The following is a 13,802-nucleotide window of genomic DNA, read 5'->3' on the forward strand; positions in this document are numbered from 1 at the left end:
GAGGGAAGGAGAGAGAGTGTGAGAGGGAGAGGAAGGAGAGAGTGTGAGAGGGAAGGAGAGAGAGGGAAGGAGGAGTGTGAGAGGGAGAGAGTGTGAGAGGGAAGGAGAGAGAGTGTGAGAGGGAAGGAGAGAGAGAGAGGGAAGGTGAGAGGGAGAGGGAAGGAGAGAGAGTGTGAGAGGGAAGGAGAGAGAGTGTGAGAGGGAAGGAGAGAGAGTGTGAGAGGGAAGGAGAGAGAGTGTGAGAGGGAAGGAGAGAGTGTGAGAGGGAAGGAGAGAGTGTGAGGGAAGGAGAGAGAGTGTGAGAGGGAAGGAGAGAGAGTGTGAGAGGGAAGGAGAGAGAGTGTGAGAGGGAAGGAGAGAGAGTGTGAGAGGGAAGGAGAGAGAGTGTGAGAGGGAAGGAGAGAGAGTGTGAGAGGGAAGGAGAGAGAGTGTGAGAGGGAAGGAGAGAGAGTGAGAGGGAAGGAGAGAGAGTGGAGAGGGAAGAGAGAGAGTGTGAGAGGGAAGGAGAGAGAGTGTGAGAGGGAAGGAGAGAGAGTGTGAGAGGGAGGGAAGAGAGGGAGAGTGTGAGAGGGAAGGAGAGAGAGTGTGAGAGGGAAGAGAGGAAGGGAAGGAGAGAGTGTGAGAGGGAAGGAGAGAGAGTGTGAGAGGGAAGGAGAGAGAGTGAGAGGGAAGGAGAGAGAGTGTGAGAGGGAAGGAGAGAGAGTGTGAGAGGGGAAGTGTGAGAGGGAAGGAGAGAGAGTGTGAGAGGGAAGGAAGGAGAGAGGGAGTGAGAGAGGGAAGGAGAGAGAGTGTGAGGGAAGGAGAGAAGTGTGAGAGGGAAGGAGAGAGAGTGTGAGAGGGAAGGAGAGAGAGTGTGAGAGGGAAGGAGAGAGAGTGTGAGAGGGAAGGAGAGAGAGTGTGAGAGGGAAGGAGAGAGAGATGTGTAAATACTGTAGAAAGAAGAAAAAAGAAAAGACAATGTCGAAGTCCCTCCTTCAGGAGTCGGAGAAAAAGTAGGGTCAGAGGGGTATGAAATCCAAATCAATACCAACAACCTGTGGCCCAACACCATGAGAGGTGTGACTAAATACAATAGAGAAGAGAGAGCCGGCAGTGAGGAGAACACAATTACTGGAGTTGCAGCGTGTCATGTCGCTATTTCAGCCCGGCTGTCTACGCTATGCGAAGGGGGAAGAGGGGGAACGGAGAAAAGGAGCGAGAGGGAGAAACGAGACAATTGTTCTTGGGGGAAAGACTGACTGGCCTCCAACCAAAAGCCAACAGAGAGAATAAAAGCAAAGGAGGATTATAAAGCATGGAAAAGGACACAGCTGCAGTCACATGAACAGGTTTAGAGGGGTGAGAGACACAGAGAGCCTGATGGCAGGTGGTCTTTGCCCTTGTATAAGCCGTGAGGGGAGAGGCAGGGAGGCAGGGGGAGAGAGGCAGGGAGGCTGGGGACAGAGAGGTTGGGAGGCTGTGGGCAGAGAGGCAGAAAGGCTGGGGCTCAGCTGGTGCCTGGTTGGTACCTGGTTCCCAGCCATTTGGATCAGTTTGGACACACTGAGAGAGTAACTGACTTGAGCTGTGTGAGTGGAAGAAGTCCAAAATCCCAAAAGTCCAAAATCCCTAAATGCCCCCAAAGGAACTCACCTCTCCTTCTGCATCCAAGGCAACAGCGTTCCCTCTCAGTGTCCACCTGACCCAGTCATGGTCCGAAGCGCAAAGTGTCCCATGGATACCTCCTCAACACTATTACTGTCCAACAATGTATCCCATCTATCTATTCCATCTATCTATTCCATCTATCTATTCCATCTATCTATTCCATCTATCTATTCCATCTATCTATTCCATCTATCTATTCCAGGAAGAAAAACTATTATTTTCCTTTTGTTCCTCGAGATGCACACACACTTTTACACACAAATTTACTCACTCACACATAGCAGCTACATACACATCTTCACACACATTTACACATATCCCCACGCTCACTTTGTCTGACATACTGCACTAAAACTACACAAACCCCAGAGGTAGGATAAAAATCCTTTAGTAGAATCCACAGAGCAGTAAAGGTAGAGTCCTCTCTGAAACACTAGGTGTACAGCCTCAGGGGGGAACAATACAAGACAGGAGCATCACATCTGGGGGAAATCCAGTGAGTCAGTTAGTCAAAGCAGACAGGGCTGGTGGGTGAGGAGGTGAAATGAAGACAGAGTCAGTATACCAGTCAGCTGCTATAGCAAGCACTTCGGTCCACTCAGGAAAGCACACAACTCCACCATACACTCTCTCCACTATACAGAGGAACAGAGGAAGCACAAGGACTCAGAGTAAGAGCAGGAATAATGGACGTAATTCAAGAACACAAAGAGAGAGAGGGAGGGGGGTGTGAGCGAAGAAAAGGTGGGAGGTAAGACGAGGGGAGGGGGAAAGAAAGGGGCGGGGTAATGTGCTGGTGTGTGTAAGGGAAGTTAAAGAGGCAGAGCGGGAGTTCTCCATTTGACATCTTAGCCATTCAGTACTCATATTTACACCATTCGTACATGCTGTACACACATGAAGCCCATATAAACACATCTACCGGGACAGATAGAAGGGAACCACAAGCCATGTCACAACCCTCTGTCTACGAGTCAGATGGCAACTGAATTTAGATATAGATCACTGCACACATACATGGTAGACTGGCACATCCCATACACTCATACAGGGAAGATGAATAGATAACCTACAGCAGTCATATGCAGGTATCAAATCAGATCTAACTTTATGTGTCACTCGGGCAGAAATACCACAAGTGTAGACCTTACCGTGAAATGTTTACTTACAAGCCCCAACAGTGCAGTTCAAGAAGAGTTAAGAAAATATTTACCAAATAAACTAAAGTTAAAAGTTAGGAAAAGTAACACAATCACATAACAATAACGAGGCTATATGCAGGGGGTATTTGATTAATTGTTCAGCAGTCTTATGGCTTTGGGGTATAGGCTTTTAAGGAGCATTTTGGTCCTAGATTTGGCACTCCGTTAGTGCTTGCCATGCGGTAGCAGTGAAAACAGTCTATGACTTGGGAGACAATTTTATGGGCATTCCTCTTACACCACCTATTATTGCAAGCTTGGCCCCAGTGATGTACTGGGCCGTACGCACTACCCTCTGTAGCGCCTTACGGTCAGATGTCAAGGGGTTGCCATACCAGGCAGTGATGCAACCAGTCAGGATTCTCTCGATGGTGCAGCTGAAGAACTTTTTGACAAATCCTGTCAGTCTCCTGATGGGGAAAAGGTTTTGTCGTGCCCTCTTCACGACTGTCTTGGTGTGTTTGGACCATGATAGATCGTTGGGGATGTGGACCCATTCCAATACAGCCTCGTTGATGTTAATGGGTTCCTGTTCCTTTTCTTGTAGTCCACGATCAGCTCCTTTGTCTTGCTCACATTGAGGGAGAGGTTGTTGTCCTGGCACCACACTACCAGTTCTCTGACCTCCTCCCTACAGGCTGTCTCATCGTTACCACTGTTGTGTCGTCAGCAAACTTAATGATGGTGTTGGAGTCGTGTTTGGCCACGCAGTCGTGGTTGAGTACAGGAGGGGATTAAGTACACACCCCTGAGGGGCCCCAGTGTTGAGCATCAGTGTGGCAGACAAGTTGTTGCCTCTAAGATCTAGTTGCAGAGGGAGGTGTTTAGTCCCAGGGTCCTACTTTTAGTGATAAGCTTCGTGGGCACTATGGTGTTGAATGCTGAGCTGTCGTCAATGAACAGCATTCTCACATACGTGTTTATTTTGTCCAGGTATGAAAGGGCAGTGTAGAGTGTGATTGAGATTGCATCATCTGTGGATCTGTTGGGGCGGTATGAGAATTGAAGTGGGTCTAGGGTATCCGGAAGGATGCTGTTGATGTGAGCCATGATCTTTCAAAGCACTTCACGGCTTCCGACGTGAGTACTATGGGGAGGTAATCATTTAGGTGTGTTACCTTCACTTCCTTGGGCACAGGGACTATGGTGGTCTGCTTGAAACATGTAGGTATTACAGACTCAGTCAGGGAGAGGTTGAAAATGTCAGTGAAGACACTTGCCAGTTGGTCTGCGTATGCTTTGAGTACACGTCCTGGTAAATAATCTGGCCCCGTGGCTTTGTGAATGTTGACCTGTTTAAAGGTCTTGCTCACATCGGCTACCGAGAGCATTATCACAAAGTCATCCAGAACAGCTGGTGCTCTCGTGCATGCTTCAGTGTTGCTTGCCTTGAAGTGAGCATAAAATACATTTAGCTCATCTGGTAGGCTCGCGTCACTGGGCAGCTCGTGTCTGGGTTTCCCTTTGTAGTCTGTCATGGTTTTCAAGCCCTGCCACATCCGACGAGCATCAGAGCCGGTGTAGTAGGAATCAATCTTACTCCTGTATTGACACTTTGCTTGTTTGGTGGTTCATCTTATAGGCGTCCCGATTAGTGTCCCGCTCCTTGAAAGCGGCAGCTCTAGCCTTTAGCTCAATGCGGATGTTGCCTGAAATCCATGGCTTCTGGTTGGGATATGTACGTACGGTCACTGTGGGGACGACGTCATCGATGCACTTACCAATGAAGCCAATGACTGAGGTGGTATACTCCTCAATGCCATTGAATGAATCCTGGAACATATTCCAGTCTGTGCTAGCAAAACAGTCCTGTAGCGTAGCATCCGCATCATCTGGCCACTTACGAATTGAGCGAGTCAATGGTACTTCCTGCTTTAGTTTTTGCTTGTAAGCAATAATCAGGAGGATAGAATTAAGTTCGGATTTGCCAAATGGAGGGCGGGGAGAGCTTTGTATGCATCTCTGTGAGTGGAGTAAAGGTGGTCTAGAGATTGTTTTCCTCTGGTTACACATGTGACATGCTGGTCAAATTTGGTAAAACTGATTTAAGTTTGCCTGCATTAAAGTCCCCGGCCAGTAGGAGCGCCGCTTCTGGATGAGCATTTTCTTGTTTGCTTATGGCCTTATAGAGTTGGTTGAGTGCAGTCTTAGTGCCAGCATCGGTCTGTGGTGGTAAATAGATGGCTATGAATAATGTAGATAGTGTGGTCTATAGCTTATCATTAGGTGCTCTACCTCAGGCAGGCAATACCTTGAGACTTCTTTAATATTAGACATCAAGGACCAGCTGTTATTAACAAAAAGACACACCCCTCGTCTTACCAGATGTAGCTTCTCTGTTCTGCCGGTGCGTTGAAAATCCCTCCAGCTCTATATTGTCCGTTTCGTCGTTCAGACATGACTCGGTGAAACATAGGACATTACAGTTCTTAAGGTCCCGTTGGTAGGATAATCGTAGGTCATCCACTTTATTTTCCGATGATTGCATTTTAGCAAGTAGAATTGATGGCAATGGGAGTTTATTCGCTCACCTACGGATTCTCAAAAGGCAGCCTGATCTGCTTCCTCTTCTCCTCCGTCTTTTCTTCACGCAAATGACGGGGATCAAATCAAATCAAAGTTTATTTGTCACTTGCGCCGAATACAACAGTGAAATGCTTACTTACAGGCTCTAACCAATGGTGCGGGAAAAAGAGGTGTGTGTGTGTGTGTGTGTGTGTGTGTGTGTGTGTGTGGGTAAGTAAAGAAATAAAACAACAGTAAAAAGACATTTGAAAAAAGAGTAGCAGAGTACCATTGACTCACTGTAATACCTACATGTTTCATACAGACACCTGTTAGTCAGGCTTATTGAGGTAGTTTGTACATGTAGATATGGTTTAAGTGACTATGCATATAAGATAAACAGAGAGTAGCAGCAGCGTAAAACAGATCTGGGACTGGGACTGAGCAGTATATCTTTCTCGTCGGACTCGTTAAATGAAAAAGCTTCTTCCAATCCGTGGTGAGTAATCCCAGTCCCGATGTCCTGAAGTTATTTTGGGTCATAAGAGACAGTAGCAGCAGCATTATGCACAAAATAAGTTTCAAAAACAAGTTACAAACAATCCAAAAAATGTAACAAAATAGAACAATTGATTACTACGGGCATGTAGAACCATCAGCCATTCTCTTCGGTGTCATTTGAATAAATCCTGAGTAGAGCTTCCACTACTACAGGACACATGTAAATAAGATCATTTACACACATTTACAGAATAAGGGTGTGCTTTCTACTAGTAAGTTCTACTATTCATGAACATGATGGGAGTCCTTACGCAAAAACACAAACACACAAATATACTTCAGAATGCTTAACACACCTTGTAAGATATTTCTGCTCATTTCTGAGCTATCTGTGACATGTGTGCGTGTCTGTGAGCATGCGTGTGTGTTGTGCGTGTGTGCAGGGGGGCTGGCAGAGTGCCATGGACAGTTGCCAGGCGTAGCCCCCGCTGATGGTATGAGGGACAAAGGGGTAAGACAGCAGGCACAAAGTTGCTCCCATCCCCCCTGCCCCACCCCTGTCCTGCCCTGCCCCATGAACCCCCTGATGGGCAACCTCCTGACCCCTTCCTGTGGCCATGACAACCCCTCCCTGGTGAGAGGGATGCTGGGACTCCTGTGGGTCTCCTTTTGTCTTGTGTTCCATGAGCACTTTCTGCCCCCTACATCAAAAAACTATTTTACCACTCATCCTATAGCCATCCTATAGTCATCCTTTAGTCATCCTACAGCCACCCTATAGTCACCCTATAGCCATCCTATAGACATCCTTTAGTCATCCTACAGCCACCCTATAGTCACCCTATAGCCATCCTATAGTCATCCTTTAGTCATCCTACAGCCACCCTATAGTCACCCTATAGCCATCCTATAGTCATCCTTTAGTCATCCTACAGCCACCCTATAGTCACCCTATAGCCATCCTATAGTCATCCTTTAGTCATCCTATTGCCACCCTATAGTCATCTTATAGCCATCCTATAGTCATCCTATAGCCATCCTATGGTCATCCTAAAGTCATCCTATAGTCATCCTATAGCCATCCTATAGTCATCCTATAGCCATCCTATAGTCATCCTATAGCCATCCTATAGTCATCCTATAGTCATCCTATAGCCTTCCTATAGTCATCCTATAGCCATCCTATGGTCATCCTATAGTCATCCTATAGCCTTCCTATAGTCATCCTATGGCCATCCTATGGTCATCCTATAGTCATCCTATAGCCTTCCTATAGTCATCCTATAGCCATCCTATGGTCATCCTATAGCCATCCTACATTATTTATAGTAAATCAGCCCTGGTCTAACAATGGTACATGGAGTAAATAGTCCTGACCTATGTGGTAGAAAATACACAATATTATATGCCGTGAAATTGTCAAATAGTGCCTTGTTTCTGCATTTAATTGGGTCAACCTTACTGGGTAACTATATCCAATCTAAAAGAATGTCTGCTGTAGGATGGAAGAAATAATCTTTATTTAAAAGTTTCACAATTATTTTTTTCAGTTCGGTTGTGTGAGTGTTGACATTGCGTTAAGTTGAGGTTACTGTCACAACCAATTAAGTCTGTTAATTATTCTCCCTATCCTCCCACCACATCACACATGCCTAAGACACAACAAGACTCCTCCAGTCAGGCTGACAGCCAAGCAGTCAGTCAGGTAGTGAGGTAGTCAGCCAGTCAGGTAGTCAGTCAGTCAAGCAGTAATATGTGTGCAACACATTTGGTACACAACTTCCTTGAATGAGAAGACAGAGCATCATAATCTGACATGTGATGGTTGATTGGCTAGTTATGTGGTTAGACTGCTAGGATTCTGGTTGATAACAGATAGGCAGCAGGGTAGCCTAGTGGTTAGCCTAGTGGTTAGAGCGTTGGACTAGTAACCAGAAGATTGCAAGTTCAAACCCCCGAGCTGACAAGGTACAAATCTGTCGGTCTGTCCCTAAACAGGCAGTTAACCCACTGTTCCTAGGCCGTCATTGAAAATAAGAATTTGTTCTTAACTGACTTGCCTAGTTAAATAAAGGAAAAATAAAATAATTCACAATGTGATTATGTATAATGTCTATGATTAGATCAAATTCAAACAGACCATATTGACCAGTACCAAATGCCAGCGGGACAACCAGTAGGGTAATTTTTTTTTTTTTTTTTACCAGTAGGGTAATGATGGTGTGGGGGTGGTTTGGCCATCAAACAAATTGTAGAAATAGTAATTAGATATTTATATATACAGTTGAAGTTGTAAGTTTACATACACCTTAGTAAAATACATTTTAAACTCAGTTTGTCACAATTCCTGACATTTAACCACAGTAAAAATTGTTTTCAGTCTGTTAGGATCATTACTTAATTTGAATAATGTGAAATGTCAGAATAATAGTAGAGAGAATGATTTATTTCAGCTTTTATTTCCTTCATCACATTCCCAGTGGGTCAGACGTTCACATACACTCAATTAGTATTTGGTAGCATTGCCTTTACATTGTTTAACTTGGGTCAAACGTTCGGGTTCACACAATAAGTTGGGAAAATTTTGGCCCATTCCTCCTGACAGAGCTTGTGTAACTGAGTCAGGTTTGTAGGCCTCCTTGCTCGCACAGGCTTTTTCAGTTCTGCCCACAAATTTGCTATGGGATGGAGGTCAGGGCGTTGTGATGGCCACTCCAATACCTTGACTTTGTTGTCCTTAAGTCATTTTGCCACAACTTTGGAAGTATGCTTGGGGTCATTGTCCCTTTGGAAGACCCATTTGTTCGGTGATTGATTTGCACTTTTCGCACCAAAATACGTTATTCTCTAGAAGACAGAAGGCGTCTCCTTCCTGAGCGGTATGATGGCTGCGTGGTGTTTATACTTGCGTACTATTGTTTGTACAGATGAATATGGTACCTTCAGGCGTTTGGAAATTGCTCCTAAGGATGAATCAGACTTGTTGACGTCTACAATGTTTTATTTATGATGTCTTGGCTGATTTCTTTTGATTTTCCCATTATGTCAAGCAAAGAGGCACTGAGTGTGAAGGTAGGCCTTGAAATACATCCACAGGTACACCTCCAATTGACTCAAATTATGTCAATTAGCCTATCAGAAGCTTCTAAAGCCATGACATCATTTTCTGGAATTTTCCAAGCTGTTTAAAGGCACAGTCAACTTAGTGCATGTAAACTTCTGGCCCACTGGTATAGTGATACAGTGAGTTTTAAGTGAAATAATCTCTCTGTAAACAATTGTTGGAAAAATTACTTGTGTCATGCACAAAGTAGATGTCCTAACCGACTTTCCAAAACTATAGTTTGTTAACAAGAAATTTGTGGAGTGGTTGAAAAACAAGTTTTAACAACTCCAACCTAAGTGTATGTAAACTTCCGACTTCAACTGTAGGCTTACATGCACAAATACACAGAGGGGTAGAGGGAGAGGAAGGGAGGGCAGAGGAAGGGCAGAGGAAGAGTGACGGAAGGGGACACCAGTCAAGGGGACACTAGTCAAAGGAACACGAGTCAAGGGGACACCAGCATTTGTGGACCTTTTCCCTAAGATGGCTGCCAGGGTCGGCTAGCTATGCAGTGGCTAACATCCGTGACACAGTGACACGACATAAAACAAATTCCAGGACTAAGTGGATCATTAGTGCCATGGCGACCTGAGCTATTCCGCCAGCTGTGTCACCTCGCACTAATCTCATCACGGAGCCCACATCCGATTGGCCCAAGACACAGAGCAACACTGATTGGATGATGACGGGCCATTCCGCCAGGCAGGCGGGCCAAAGTCCGGTCATAAATGACTTAGGACTTTTATGAGTGTCTGTTTCATTATGGTCAGAGCCGGGCACAGAGAATAAATTAGATGAGGTCACTGCCGCCCAGGGAGGGTTGAAGGATAAAACAGGCACGGTAGACAGTGTGACGTGACTGAGTGTGTGTGCTGCCCTTACAGAGACTATAACTTGGCACAACAATTAGTCCTCTGTTTTCATTAGCAAGCCATGACAAAAGATAGCTATAAAGGCTATATCAGTGTTATTAAAAGTCGGGGTCATGACCACTAGTAAGGTCAAGGGGGATTTGCAGTGGGGTTGCCAAGTGTTTGTTTTTTTACTGGGTAGGGGGAACCAAAAATTTAGACAATATACAAAAAAGTTTGACATAGATAAATGACAAAATACAATTTTGAGTACATTTATTTATTGGTATTATTTATTAATTATCTTAATTTGAGATGAAAATGTAATTCATTGAAGGTTATTTATTGATGTGACAATCTAAAATGACAGATTTCAAGGTTGTGATATTTGATTTGAAGTGGGGTGAGGTCACCAGAATTTGTGGTTAAAATGTGGTCCCCACTGAATACCGCTTCCTCGTCTCTCACGATTTTGTATTTGTATTTATTAGGGATCCCTGCAATGCAGCAGCTACTCTTCAGGGGGTCCAAACACATTAAGGCAATTACTGTACATTACACATAAAACAAAATATAAAACAGTACATCATATAACATTATTACACCACTACAAATCTTCAATACAAAATGTAGAATAACACCATACAACAACATTACAAAATACGTGTGTGTAGAGTGCGTGTGCTAGCGTGTGTGTGTATGCGTGTGTCTGTACCTGTGTGTGTGTCTTCACAGTCCCCTATGTTCCATAAGATGTTTTTTTGTCTGGTTTTAAAATCTGATTCTACTGCTTGCACCAGTTACCTGATGTGGAATAGAGTTCCATGTAGTCATGTCTCTATGTAGTACTGTGTGCCTCCCATAGTCTGGTCAGGACTTGGGGATTGTGAAGAGACCTCTGGTGGTATGTCTTGTGGTGTATGCATGGGTGTCCAAGCTGTGTGCCAGTAGTTTAAACAGATAGCTCGATGCATTCAGCTTGTCAACGGTTCTTACAAAAACAAGTAGTGATGAAGTCAATCGCTCATCCACTTTGAGCAATGAGAGATTTACATGCTTATCATTAATTTTAGCTCTCTGTGTACATTTAAGAGCCCTGTCCGGAGCCAAATTACATTTTCCTAAGTTCCTCTTTGTGGCACCTGACGACACAACTGAACTGTAGTCCAGGTGCGACAAAACTGGGGCCTGTAGGACCTGCCTTGTTGATAGTGTTGTTAAGAAGGTAGAGCACCGCTTTATAATGGACAGACTTTTCTACATTTTAGCTACTATTGTATCAATATGTCTTATTTATTTATTTCATTTTGTATTTTTTTGTACTTTCTACTTTTCTCCCCTATTTCGTGATAACCAATTGGTAGTTGCAGTCTTGTCCCATCGCTGCAACTCGGGAGAGGTGAAGGTTGATAGCCATGGGTCCTCCGAAACATGACCCTGCCAAGCCGCACTGCTTCTTGACCAAATGCCCCCCTAACCCGGATGTCAGACACACCAATGTGTCAGAGGAAACATTGTACAGCGTGCATGTGCCCGGCCGCCACAAGGAGTCACTAGAGTGTCATTTCAGCGCTGTAGAAGCTGACCTGTATAGTATTGGGTCATCCGCATACATAGACGCACTGGCTTTACACTGGCTTTACGCACTGGCTTTACTCATGTCGTGAGTAAAGATAGGTTTTTTAAAAAGTAAGGGTCCTAGACAGCTGCCCTGGGGAATTCCTGATTCTACATGGATGTTGGAGAGGCTTCCATTAAATTAAAGAACACCCTCTGTGTTCTGTTATCCACAATATAGCAGGAGGTGTAAAGCTATGACACGTGTTTTTCCAGCAGCAGACGATCGATAATGCACTGAAGTCTAACAAAACAGCCCCACAATCTTTTTATTATCAATTTCTCTCAGCCAATCATCAGTAATTTGTGTAAGTGCTGTGCTTGTTGAATGTCCTTCCCTATAAGTGCCCTGAAAGTATAGTTAGTCAATTTGCTTACTATAGTATAGTCAATTTGCTTACTGTCAAATGGCTTTGTATCTGGTCAAACACATTTTTTTCCAAAAGTTTACTAAGAGTTGGTAACAGGCTGATTGGTCAGCTATTTTAGCCAGTAAAGGGGGCATTACTATTCTTAGGTAGCGGGATTTCTTTTGCTTCCCTTCTTTTGCTTCTTTTGCTTCCCAATTTGCAGTAAGTATGCCAATCAGCTGTGCTGCCAGACTTATTTACCATACCTTTAACCCTATCCCTCGCAACCATACCATTTTTCAATTCCTCATCAATCCAAGGGGATTTAACAGTTTTTACAGTCCCTGGAATAAGCAATTTCATGAATGTGTCAAGTGCAGTGTCTGGTTGCTCCTCATTACACACCACAGACCATCAAATATTCTTAACATTATCAACATATGAATCACTACAAAAGTTATTGTATGACCTTTTATACACTATATTAGGCCCAGCCTTTGGAACTTTGGTTTTCCTAGGCTACTATACTGTGATCACTACATACAATGGATTTGGATACTGCTTTAAAGCTAATTTCTGCAGCATTATTAAAACCTCTTGGGGCTAGGGGGCATCATTTTTACTTTTGGATAAATAGCATGCCCAATTTCAACTTCCTGCTACTCATGCCAAGAATATAAGATATGCATATTATTCATAGATTTGGATGGAAAACACTCTGAAGTTTCTAAAACTGTTTGAATCATGTCTGTGAGTATAACAGAACCTATGTAGCAGGCAAAACCCCGAGGACTAACTGTTCAGAATCTCTGTTCCCTGACATGTCATTGCCAAGGGATATTTCTTAGGAACTTGTTTTCAGTTCCTACCGCTTCCACTGGATGTCACCAGTCTTTGGAATTTGGTTGAGGTTATTCCTTTGAGCAATGAAGAAGTAGGCCAACTCGGAACTGGGTACACTTTTCTGAGTTGCGCAAGACGTGAAAAGTGGCGCTGGTATGTTTTCATTCCTGTATTGAACACAGATTGCCCCGTCTACAATTTGATCAATTATTAACATTTAAAAATACCTAAAGTTGTATTACAAAATTAGTTTGAAATATTTAGGCAAAGTTTATAGGCAACTTTTGAAATATTTTGTAGTGACGTTGCGTTTTTTGTAAGCTGTTTTTTTTCTGGATCAAACGCGCTTTATAAATGGACATTTTGGATATATATGGACGGAATTAATCTAACAAAAGGACCAATTGTGATGTTTATGGGACATATTGGAATGCCAACAAAAGAAGCTCGTCAAAGGTAATGCATGTTTTATATTTTATTTCAACGTTTTGTGTAGCGCCTGCAGGGTTTAAATATGCTAACCCCTTTGTTTGCTGCTGGTGCAGATGGTGCAGGCTATCAGATAATAGCTTCTTATGCTTTCGCCGAAAAGCATTTCAAAAATCTGACATGTTGGCTGGATTCACAACGAGTGTAGCTTTAATTGAGTATCTTACATGTGTGATTTAATGAAAGTTTGACTTTTATAGTATTTTATTTGAATCTGGCGCTCTGCATATTCCCTGGCAATTTGCCAGTTGAGACATTTGCGTCCCGCCTATCCCTAACTAGTATTAAAGATGCGGTCAATATATGTTCATTATTTCATTCCTTTGTAACCCTGGTAGGTTGACATATAACCTGAACCAGGTTGCAAGCACTGCTCACAGTTTTAAGCTTTTTCTTGATTGGGTACCTAGAAAATATACCTCTGTTGATGTCACATACATCCGCCCATTCCTACCCCTTGCACAATTCATTGAACTTTTTACAGGCCCATAAGGAACAGGATAGCGTACGCCCGCTGGTCCCGGCGAAAGGTCCAGACCTCCTACAGCAGGCAGTGCCCTGTCAGATCCAGAGAGAGGGAAAGGAACCAAACTCCATGACGAAGCCACTGCTCAAGTCAGCGTAGTTGGAGTCAGCACTGCCGTCGCAGATAGAGGCAATTCCAGCGATGAAGTGGCAGGTAGATCAGGCA

At 43.9% G+C, this 13,802-nt stretch overlaps 1 protein-coding gene across 2 annotated transcripts in view; it reads right to left on the reverse strand.

Moving 5' to 3' along the window:
* The window catches only part of sema3b (sema domain, immunoglobulin domain (Ig), short basic domain, secreted, (semaphorin) 3B), a 94,383-nt gene that overhangs the window by 38,282 nt on the left and 42,299 nt on the right, over positions 1–13,802 (reverse strand). Inside the window, exon 1 of one of the 2 annotated variants that reach the window (XM_042303955.1) lies at positions 1,633–2,267. The exons of the other annotated variant lie outside the window; for it this stretch is intronic. The gene's annotated coding sequence lies outside the window, so the exon portion shown is untranslated. Of the gene's footprint in view, positions 1–1,632; positions 2,268–13,802 lie in introns of those variants that run through there. 2 annotated transcript variants of the gene reach the window in all.

The sequence above is a fragment of the Oncorhynchus tshawytscha genome, linkage group LG22, assembly GCF_018296145.1.
Source record: "Oncorhynchus tshawytscha isolate Ot180627B linkage group LG22, Otsh_v2.0, whole genome shotgun sequence".
Classification (NCBI taxonomy): Eukaryota; Metazoa; Chordata; class Actinopteri; order Salmoniformes; family Salmonidae; genus Oncorhynchus; species Oncorhynchus tshawytscha.